The following is a 10,464-nucleotide window of genomic DNA, read 5'->3' on the forward strand; positions in this document are numbered from 1 at the left end:
AGGACAAAAAGAAAGAGAACAGAGCTAAGTACAGACAAAATCATAGAGGAAAACCTGGTTTGGTCTTTCAGCAGGACAATAGCCTAAAACACAAGGCCAATAGACGACATTGAATGTCCCTGAGTGGCCTAGTTACAGTTTTGACTGAAGTCGGCTTGAAAATCTATGGCAAAATTTGAAAATGGCTGTCTAGCAATGATCAACAACCAACTTGACAGAGCTTGAAGAATTAAAAAAAGAATAATGTGCAAATATTGTACAATCCAGGTGTGCAAAGCTCTCAGAGACTTACCCAGAAAGACTCACAGCTGTAATCGCCGACTAAGGTGATTCTAACATGTATTGACTCAGGGATGTGAATACTTATGTAAATGAGATATTTCTGTATTTCATTTTCAATAAATTGTATAGAAACCGTTTGTCATTGTCTCATTGAGTGGCATTATGCATGATATTGGATCAATATTTACTGATCTAAAACCAAATCTAAGGAAAGCAGTTTGAGAAATAGCAACTAAGTTGAGCATTTAAAGAGCATTAAAAGCTAAGCAGGCTGCCACCCAGACTTTGGTTTTACAGTCCTTGATATCTAGTGGCGTAGAGTCCAGTGTTTGATTTCTATAAAACATTACCTATAATTTACAATATGAGTGAAATAGTTTTCCTTACAAAAACGGGTATGTATTTGCTAGTATGTTAAAACTCAGCTTTTCTGAGTTGGAATGGTGCGTTCATACCCCAACAACAGAATGTAGCGGGCATGTACCAGACCAGTCATTAAAAATATTCACACGAGTAAACCACTGATGACATCATCCTCTATGAGGAAATAGCAAACGGCCTGTTTGAGATACAAGTTTGAGGTGTGGTTTTTAAAGTGTTTTTTTTCTTCTCTTATTTATCTGAGGATGAGTCAAGAACATTATACAGGTTGGCATTTTTTTGTCATGAATCTTGTTCTGGAGGCAGCTCTAGAGAGTGGTCACTAGTTGGCACAGCCACAAAGTCATAAAATCTGACTTTAAACTTTTCCTAACCTTAACCTTAACCACACTGCTAACCCTAATGGCTAACCTTAAATTATAACCAAAAAGCTATTTTGGTTTTCAGGAATTTTTACAATATAGCCAATTTTGAAATTGCTCAGTTCTGCCTCTAGGACAAGACTCATGACAATAAACGTCAACCTGAGAAAATTATTTGGGTACGAGGATAACAAACCTTTATATTATAGTAAATGTGACTTCAAGGAAAACTCATAGTATATATTAAGATTAAACCCATGGTATATTTAATCTTGAATATGTATGAGTTCTACTAATAGTGATAATAGAGTAACTCATTAGTATTATTGTTAAGTCTCTTCCTGGCTGCTCCAAGTTTAATTTGTTCCTCCAGGCTCAACACACATCAGAGGCATCTCTCATTAACTAATTAAAAGCTTTCAGTGTTCATTTTTAACATTTGCATGTGTGTACTTTATAGGGGAGTCAACTAATCTCTGTTGATAATTAAACTAGGACTCTGTTTGATTTCAGAAGCACCCTCCAGAGGTATTAGTTTAGTTTCAACTTCAGTTATTTTTGCCCTAAGAAATCTTAATTTGTATGGACATTTTTACATTTTTTGTGTGCAAAATCTTTAGTTCTATATTGCTCATTTTTCTGGATCACCTAAGGGAGAATTCCTAAATTGGTATGTCCTCAAGTGTGTATTATGGCTATTAGGCCTTTGAATCATATGAATTAATTGATGATGAAAGCTGAGCAGTTTTGATCAGGACCATGTTGTCCTGCTGAGTAATATCACCACTCTTCACTGGGCAGCATCTATCCCCTTTGTTCAATTGCACGCGGCCAGGTTTCTCACATGGCAAACAGTATCTTCACCCCAACAAAGGTTACATAACCTATAGGTCTAACATGGGGCCAAATCATTGCCCTCCTCTCGAAATTCAGGACTTGAAAGAGAGCCCCGAGGTTGATTCTTATTGAAGAAAATGAAGGAAATGTGACTGTTTGCTTTTACGAGCCCCACATTCATTAATTGGACCAGGGATCAAAACAGACCGTTTATTGTCAGATCTGGTCATCATGCAGGCACATGAGAAGACAGCTAACATATGCACACACTTACACACGCACGCAGGCACACATGAAGCCAGTTAACACACATGCGCCTGCATGTACGTATGCACGCCAGTGGAGGCTGCTGAGGGAGGATGGCTCATAATAATGACTGGAATGGAGTCAATGGAATGGCATCAAGCGCATCAAAGACATGGTTTCCATGTGGTTGATACCACTCCATTGACTCCATTCTAGCAATTATTATGAGCCATCCTCCACTCAGAAGCCTCCACTGATGCACGCACATACACACTTGTGCAAACACATGCGTAATGCATGCTGAATGCGGAACAAGAGAGAGCTCAGTTTGTGTTGAAAGTTTCTGAAGAAGTTATTCCTGGAAAAGGTTTGTTTCCTAGCCTAATGTTGATCCCACAATACTGTTAGCCTTAGTTGCAGGGTCCGCTACTGTCTGTCCCGGGACACTGACAAACCCTAAAGTCTGAAGAGCTGCTGCTTGGCTATGCAAGCTAGTCAGGTTTGAACACAGCTCACAACGCAGTTAGCCCTTGAGGCCGGGACCGCGGATAGTTCCGGGCTTGTGGCTGTTTAAATCCCTGCTGTTTGTTGCTGTTTCTATCATTCCTGCAAGCTGTGCTGGCTGGAATTGCGTGCAGTACCAGCGTTAGCCAAATTTGCTACCATCATGCCGCCCAAAGATAAAGAAGGTTGGAGTAAGAGGACAGTGTTTCGCTATCACAGGTGCGTGATCTTTTAAATCAACAAAAATATGTCTACAAGCAATTGTTACAGCAACAGGAAAAGTTTGAAGAACAACTAACAAAAGAATGGACGATCTGACTAGAGAGGTTCAAGACCTTAAGAACAATTTGCATTTCTCCCAGGGAGAGGTGGATGTCCTGAAAGACACTTGCAGATTGATGAGAACAAACTGTAAGTCCACACAAGATGACATGAGCATCAGTCTGTGAATCTGGGATAACAGAAAACAATCTAGAGGGACAATCCAGGAGGAATAACATTGTTGTGGTTGGAATACCAGAAAGAGAAGGATTGCTGTTTTGAATTTGGTGGAAATGATCCATCAATAATGGTAAGCCACCTGGTATAGACAAGTTGATGGGAAACTATAGAGAATGTTAGCAGACTGTATCCCAATATCTTTAACCAAAGCATAAAGGAGTGTGTGTCCACAGGCGTGGACGGAAGCTAAGGTAATTCCACTGCCGAAAAATATTAAAGCACCCTTTGCTGGCTCTAATAGCCGTCCAACCAGTTTTCCGCCTGTTCAACGTAAACTGATGGAGAGAATTGTGTTTGACCAAATTCAACGCTATTTTTCAGAGAATGAGTTAACTACTGAATTTCAGCATGCATATAGAGAAGGGCACTCAACTTGTAGTGCACTGACTCAGATGACAGATGATTGGTTAAAATAAATGGATAAGATGATCGTTGGAGCTGTATTGTTCCATTTCATAGCAGCGTTTGATGTTATTGATCAGAAATTGTTATTGAATAAACTCACTTTTTATGGCTTTACATCACCTGCCATCACATGGTTGGAGAGTTATTTATCCAATGTACAGTACGGTGTCCCTCAGGGTAGTTGCCTTGGGCCGTCACTCTCTATTTTACAAATTATTTGCCACTGGTCTTACACAAAGCTAGAATGACAATGTATGCAGATGATTCCATACGCCACATGTCAGCACCCAAAATCAGTGAGCTCACAGAAATTGTAAATAAGGCGTTACAGTCATATCAGAATAGGTGATTAATAGTAAACTGCTCTTACATCTAAAAGCATTGTATTTGGTTCAAAACGTTCTCTAAGACCTAAACCTCAACTGGAGTTGTACATAAGCTTGAGCAAGTTGAGGAAGCTGAACTCTTAGGTATAACATTGGATGGTATTTTATCACGGTCAAGTCATATTGACAGAGTTGTTGTGAAGATGGGGAGGGATTTGTCTGGGTTAACTGCCTTGTTCAGGGGCAGAACAACAGATTTTTACCTTGTCAGCTTAGGGATTCGATCTTGCAACCTAAAAGTTACTAGTCCAACTCTCTAACCACTAGGCTACCTACCGGTCTCTTCATAGTCCCCAAGTCCAAAACGAATTCACGACAACACACAGTATTAAACAGAGCCATGATCACATGGAACTCCCTTCCATCTCAAATGACTCAAGCACACAACAAAATTACCTTTAAAAAACGGATTAAACAACATCTCATGGAACGGCGGGGACTGTGAGCGGACACAAACAAACAAACACATGCACTCACAGACATGTGTTTTTTTTGTGGACCCCCCCGGAAGAGTAGCTGATACTTCTGCGAAAGCTAATGGGGATCCAAATAAACAAATAATAAACAAATACCAACACATACTGGCCCCCTCCCAGTTAGGGGGAGTGATGAGCTCTACAGCAGAGTCTCACAACTCAATCGCTGGTTGAAAACTGTTTTCTGCCCCTCCCAAAATAAAGAATTTGTAGATAATTGGCCCTCTTTCTGGGACTCACCCACAAACAGGACCAAGCCTGGCCTGTTGAGGAGTGACGGACTCCATCCTAGCTGGAGGGGTGCTCTCATCTTATCTACGAACATAGACAGGGCTCTAACTCCCCTAGCTCCACAATGAAATAGGGTGCAGGCCAGGCAGCAGGCTGTTAGCCAGCCTGCCAGCTTAGTGGAGTCTGCCACTAGCACAGTCAGTGTAGTCAGCTCAGCTATCCCCATTGAGACTGTGTCTGTGCCTCGATCTAGGTTGGGCAAAATTAAAGATGGCGGTGTTCGCTTTAGCAATCTCACTAGTATAAAGACCTCCTCCATCCCTGCCATTATTGAAAGAGATCGTGATACCTCACATCTCAAAATAGGGCTACTTAATGTTAGATCCCTCACTTCAAAGGCAGTTATAGTCAATGAACTAATCACTGATCATAATCTTGATGTGATTGGCCTGGCTGAAACATGGCTTAAGCCTGATGAATTTACTGTGTTAAATGAGGCCTCACCCCCTGGTTGCACTAGTGACCGTATCCCCCGCGCATCCCGCAAAGGCGGAGGTGTTGCTAACATTTATGATAGCAAATTTAAATTTACCCAAAAAAACAACAACGATGTTTTCGTCTTTTGAGCTTCTAGTCATGAAATCTATGCAGCCTACTCAATCACTTTTTATAGCTACTGTTTACAGGCCTCCTGGGCCATATGCAGCGTTCCTCACTGAGTTCCCTGAATTCCTATCGGACCTTGTAGTCATGGCAGATAATATTCAAATTTTTGGTGACTTTAATATTCACATGGAAAAGTCCACAGACCCACTCCAAAAGGCTTTCGGAGCCATCATCGACTCAGTGGGTTTTGTCCAACATGTCTCTGGACCTACTCACTGCCACAGTCATACTCTGGACCTAGTTTTGTCCCATGGAATAAATGTTGTGGATCTTAATGTTTTTCCTCATAACCCTGGACTATCGGACCACCATTTTATTATGTTCGCAATCGCAGCAAATAATCTGCTCAGACCCCAACCAAGAAGCATTAAAAGTCATGCTATAAATTCCCAGACAACCCAAAGATTCCTTGATGCCCTTCCAGACTCCCTCTGCCTACCCAAGGACGTCAGAGGACAAAAATCAGTTAACCACCTAACCGAGGAACTCAATTTAACCTTGCGCAATACCCTAGCTGCAGTTGCACCCCTAAAAACTAAAAACATTTGTCATAAGAAACTAGCTCCATGGTATACAGAAAATACACGAGCTCTGAAGCGAGCTTCCAGAAAATTGGAACGGAAATGGCGCCACACCAAACTGGAAGTCTTCCGACTAGCTTGGAAAGACAGTACCGTGCAGTATCGAAGAGCCCTCACTGCTGCTCGATCATCCTATTTTTCCAACTTAATTAAGAACAATCCGAAATTTCTTTTTGATACTGTCGCAAAGTTAACTAAAAAGCAGCATTCCCCAAGAGAGGATGGCTCTCACTTCAGCAGTGATGAATTCACAAACTTCTTTGAGGAAAAGATCATGATCATTAGAAAGCAAATTACGGACTCCTCTTTAAATCTGTGTATTCCTCCAAAGCTCCGTTGTCCTGAGTCTGCACAACCCTGCCAGGACCTAGGATCAAGGGAGACACTAAAGTGCTTTAGTACTATATCTCTTGACACAATGATGAAAATAATCATGGCCTCTAAACCTTCAAGCTGCATACTGGACCCTATTCCAACTAAACTACTGAAAGAGCTGCTTTCTGTGCTTGGCCCTCCTATGTTGAACATAATAAACGGCTCCCTATCCACTGGATGTGTACCAAACTCACTAAAAGTGGCAGTAATAAAGCCTCTCTTGAAAAAGCCAAATCTTGACCCAGAAATTATAAAAAAACTATCGGCCTATATCGAATCTTCCATTCCTCTCAACATTTTTTGAAAAAGCTGTTGCGCAACAACTCACTGCCTTCCTGAAGACAAACAATGTACATGAAATGCTTCAGTCTGGTTTTAGACCCCATCATAGCACTGAGACTGCACTTGTGAAGGTGGTAAATGACCTTTTAATGACGTCAGACCGAGGTTCTGCGTCTGTCCTCGTGCTCCTAGATCTTAGTGCTGCTTTTGATACCATCGATCACCACATTCTTTTGGAGAGATTGGAAACCCAAATTGGTCTACATGGACAAGTTCTTGCCTGGTTTAGGTCATATCTGTCGGAAAGATATCAGTTTGTCTCTGTGAATGGTTTGTCCTCTGACAAATCAATTGTACATTTCGGTGTTCCTCAAGGTTCCGTTTTAGGACCACTATTGTTTTCACTATATATTTTACCTCTTGGTGATGTCATTCGAAAACATAATGTTAAATTTCACTGCTATGCGGATGACACACAGCTGTACATTTCAATGAAACATGGTGAAGCCCCAAAATTGCCCTCGCTAGAAGCCTGTGTCTCAGACATAAGGAAGTGGAAGGCTGCAAACTTTCTACTCTTAAACTCGGACAAAACAGAGACGCTTGTTCTAGGTCCCAAGAAACAAATAGATCTTCTGTTGAATCTGACAATTAATCTGGATGGTTGTACAGTCGTCTCAAATAAATCTGTGAAGGACCTTGGCGTTACTCTGGACCCTGATCTCTCTTTTGAAGAACATATCAAGACTGTTTCAAGGACAGCTTTTTTCCATCTACGTAACATTGCAAAAATCAGAAACTTTCTGTCCAAAAATGACACAGAAAAATTAATCCATGCCTTTGTTACTTCTAGGTTGGACTACTGCAATGCTCTACTTTAAGGCTACCCGTATAAAGCACTAAATAAACTTCAGTTAGTGCTAAATACGGCTGCTAGAATCCTGACTAGAACCTAAAAATGTGATCATATTTCTCCAGTGCTAGCCTCCCTACACTGGCTTCCTGTTAAGGCAAGGGCTGATTTCAAGGTTTTACTGATAACCTACAAAGCATTACATGGGCTTGCTCCTACCTATCATTCCGATTTGGTCCTGCCGTACATACCTACACGTACGCTACGGTCACAAGATGCGGGCCTCCTAATTGTTCCTAGAATTTCTAAGCAAACAGCTGGAGGTAGGGCTTTCTCCTATAGAGCTCCATTTTTATGGAATAGTCTGCCTACCCATGTGAGAGACGCAGACTCAGTCTCAACCTTTAAGTCTTTACTGAAGACATATCTCTTCAGTAGGTCCTATGATTAAGTGTAGTCTGGCCCAGGGGTGTGAAGGTGAACGGAAAGGCTGGAGCAACGAACCGCCCTTGCTGTCTCTGCCTGGCCGGTTTCCCCTCTTTCCACTGGGATTCTCTGCCTCTACCCCTATTACGGGGGCTGAGTCACTGGCTTACTGGTGTTCTTCCATGCCGTCCCTGGGAGGGGTGCGTCACTTGAGTGGGTTGAGTCACTGACGTGGTCTTCCTGTCTGGGTTGGTGCCCCCCCTTGGGCTGTGCCGTGGCGGAGATCTTTGTGGGCTATAATCGGCCTTGTCCCGGGATGGTATGTTGGTGGTTGGAGATATCCCTCCAGTGGTGTGGAGGCTGTGCTTTGGCAAAGTGGGTGGGGTTATATCCTACCTGCTTGGCCTTGTCCGGTGGTTTCATCGGATGGGGCCACAGTGTCTCCTGACCCCTCCTGTCTCAGCCTCCAGTATTTATGCTGCAGTAGTTTATGTGTCGGGGGGCTAGGGTCAGTCTGTCACATCTGGAGTATTTCTCTTTTCTTTTCCGGTGTCCTGTGTGAATTTAAATATGCTCTCTCTAATTCTCTCTTTCTCTTTCTTTCTTTCTCTCTCTCGGAGGACCTGAGCCCTAGGACCATGCCTCAGGACTACCTAGCTTGATGACTCCTTGCTGTCCCCAGTTCACCTGGCCGTGCTGCTGCTCCCGTTCCAACTGTTCTGCCTGCAGCTATGGAACCCTGACCTGTTCACCGGACGTGCTACCTGTCCCAGACCTGCTGTTTTCAACTCTCTAGAGAAAGCAGGAGCGGTAGAGATACTCTCAAAGATCGGCTATGAAAAAGCCAACTGACACTTACTCTTGTGTTGCTGACTTGTTGCACCCTCGACAACTACTATGATTATTATTATTTGACAATGCTGGTCATTTATGAACATCTAGGCCATGTGCTGTTATAATCTCCACCCGGCACAGCCAGAAGAGGACTGGCCAACCCTCATAGCCTGGTTCCTCTCTAGGTTTCTTCCTAGGTTTTGGCCTTTCTAGGGAGTTTTTCCTAGCCACCGTGCTTCTACACCTGCATTGCTTGCTGTTTGGGGTTTTAGGCTGGGTTTCTGTACAGCACTTTGAGATATCAGCTGATGTAAGTATAAATACTATATAAATACATTTGATTTGATTTGACATAGAAATATTCGCACACACGTGCACAAACATACACACAGATATGTATATACACATGCACACACATGCACACACATACTATGGATACACACATTTACACACTCGGGAGCTGTTGGGATTAGTGTGCTGTCAGACAAAAACAATGTGACAAGATCCCAATGTTTTCTAGGCCAGAGAGAGAGAGAGCGAGAGAGAGATGAGAGGGCACATTCCAGAAAGCTTCATTAGTCCCATTCAGCCTTATGCGTGGCCTCCTCTCATGGGGTACATGAGCACGACCCTCTCCTTATGGGGTACATCCAGCCAATGGGTAAACACTGGAAGGAATTCCCAACCAGAAATATGTGGATTATGATGTTTTTATGGACAGCTTTATTACACTTCACTTCCTATCTAATCTGTCATTGATGGAGACGCAAATTGCAACTTTGTTTATTATCCACCTGTAAACATTTGTAGTAAGATAACCGGTCACTGAGCAATTCTTTAACCTGTAATTACCTCCGGGCGATGTAATCTTGGAAATCAACCAGTGTTTGTATAGTTAAAGGGATGTTTATTCAACTGGCTGACCTTTTCCCCTGGCCACGATCACACTAGACAGCACAAGCACTCATGTGACATAGAACATCTCATCATCATCATTGTCAGCATAAGTATTATCATCTTCTGGGGATTTAAAGCTGATATCCACAGCGCCACTGGCCGCCCTATCAGTGTTGTTTTTGTTGCCGAGCTGAGGAGCGCGGTAGAAAAAAATTGCAGTACATATTGTGCTCTTCTATCATGCGTACAATGACGTTAGAGGGGAAAAAACGGTGTGTTGTGTTAACAGTAACTTCTTTGTTCTTGTAATATCGCAAACAGACATGGCAGTCTCACCATTAAGGATTGCAGCTTAAAGAGTGGTCCATCTATCCCCCACCATAACACGCACACTCTCCGTACACGCTCCGTACACGCACGTGCACCCATGCACGTACGCTCACTCTAGACACATTCCATGAATCTCTTCTAAAGACCAGTCATGGTCTGTCTCTATTTGCACATGCATTATACTTCATCAGGTAGACCCAATATTGTCAATGAGAAAGTTGTAAAGGTAATATAAATGTAGTATCCAAAATGTCCTTTTAGGCTAACCTATCCCGTTCATTGGACCAGTAGCTCCCTCTCTAGTAGGCTAAAGGGCAGTCAGTAAACAGATGTCTTTAATGTCTTTACTGCGTGGTATACTTAATCTAAGAGTCAATGGTTTTATTTGCTGCCCTCTCGGTTCTGAGAAATACTAGTGTCACCATGCATGTCTTGGTTCTTCTGAGTGATTCATGGAATTCACCACTCAGTAAGTAAAGACAATAAATATCTTTCCATTATAGTAGCAAACAGAGATACAGGGAATTTGTTTGTCTTTCCATGTCTCATTCGGGTTCAGGACAAGCACATTAGAGGTGGATAAATTGTTCCTACTGGCTATCATTTTGG

This window comes from Salmo trutta, chromosome 21, assembly GCF_901001165.1.
Source record: "Salmo trutta chromosome 21, fSalTru1.1, whole genome shotgun sequence".
Taxonomy (NCBI): Eukaryota; Metazoa; Chordata; class Actinopteri; order Salmoniformes; family Salmonidae; genus Salmo; species Salmo trutta.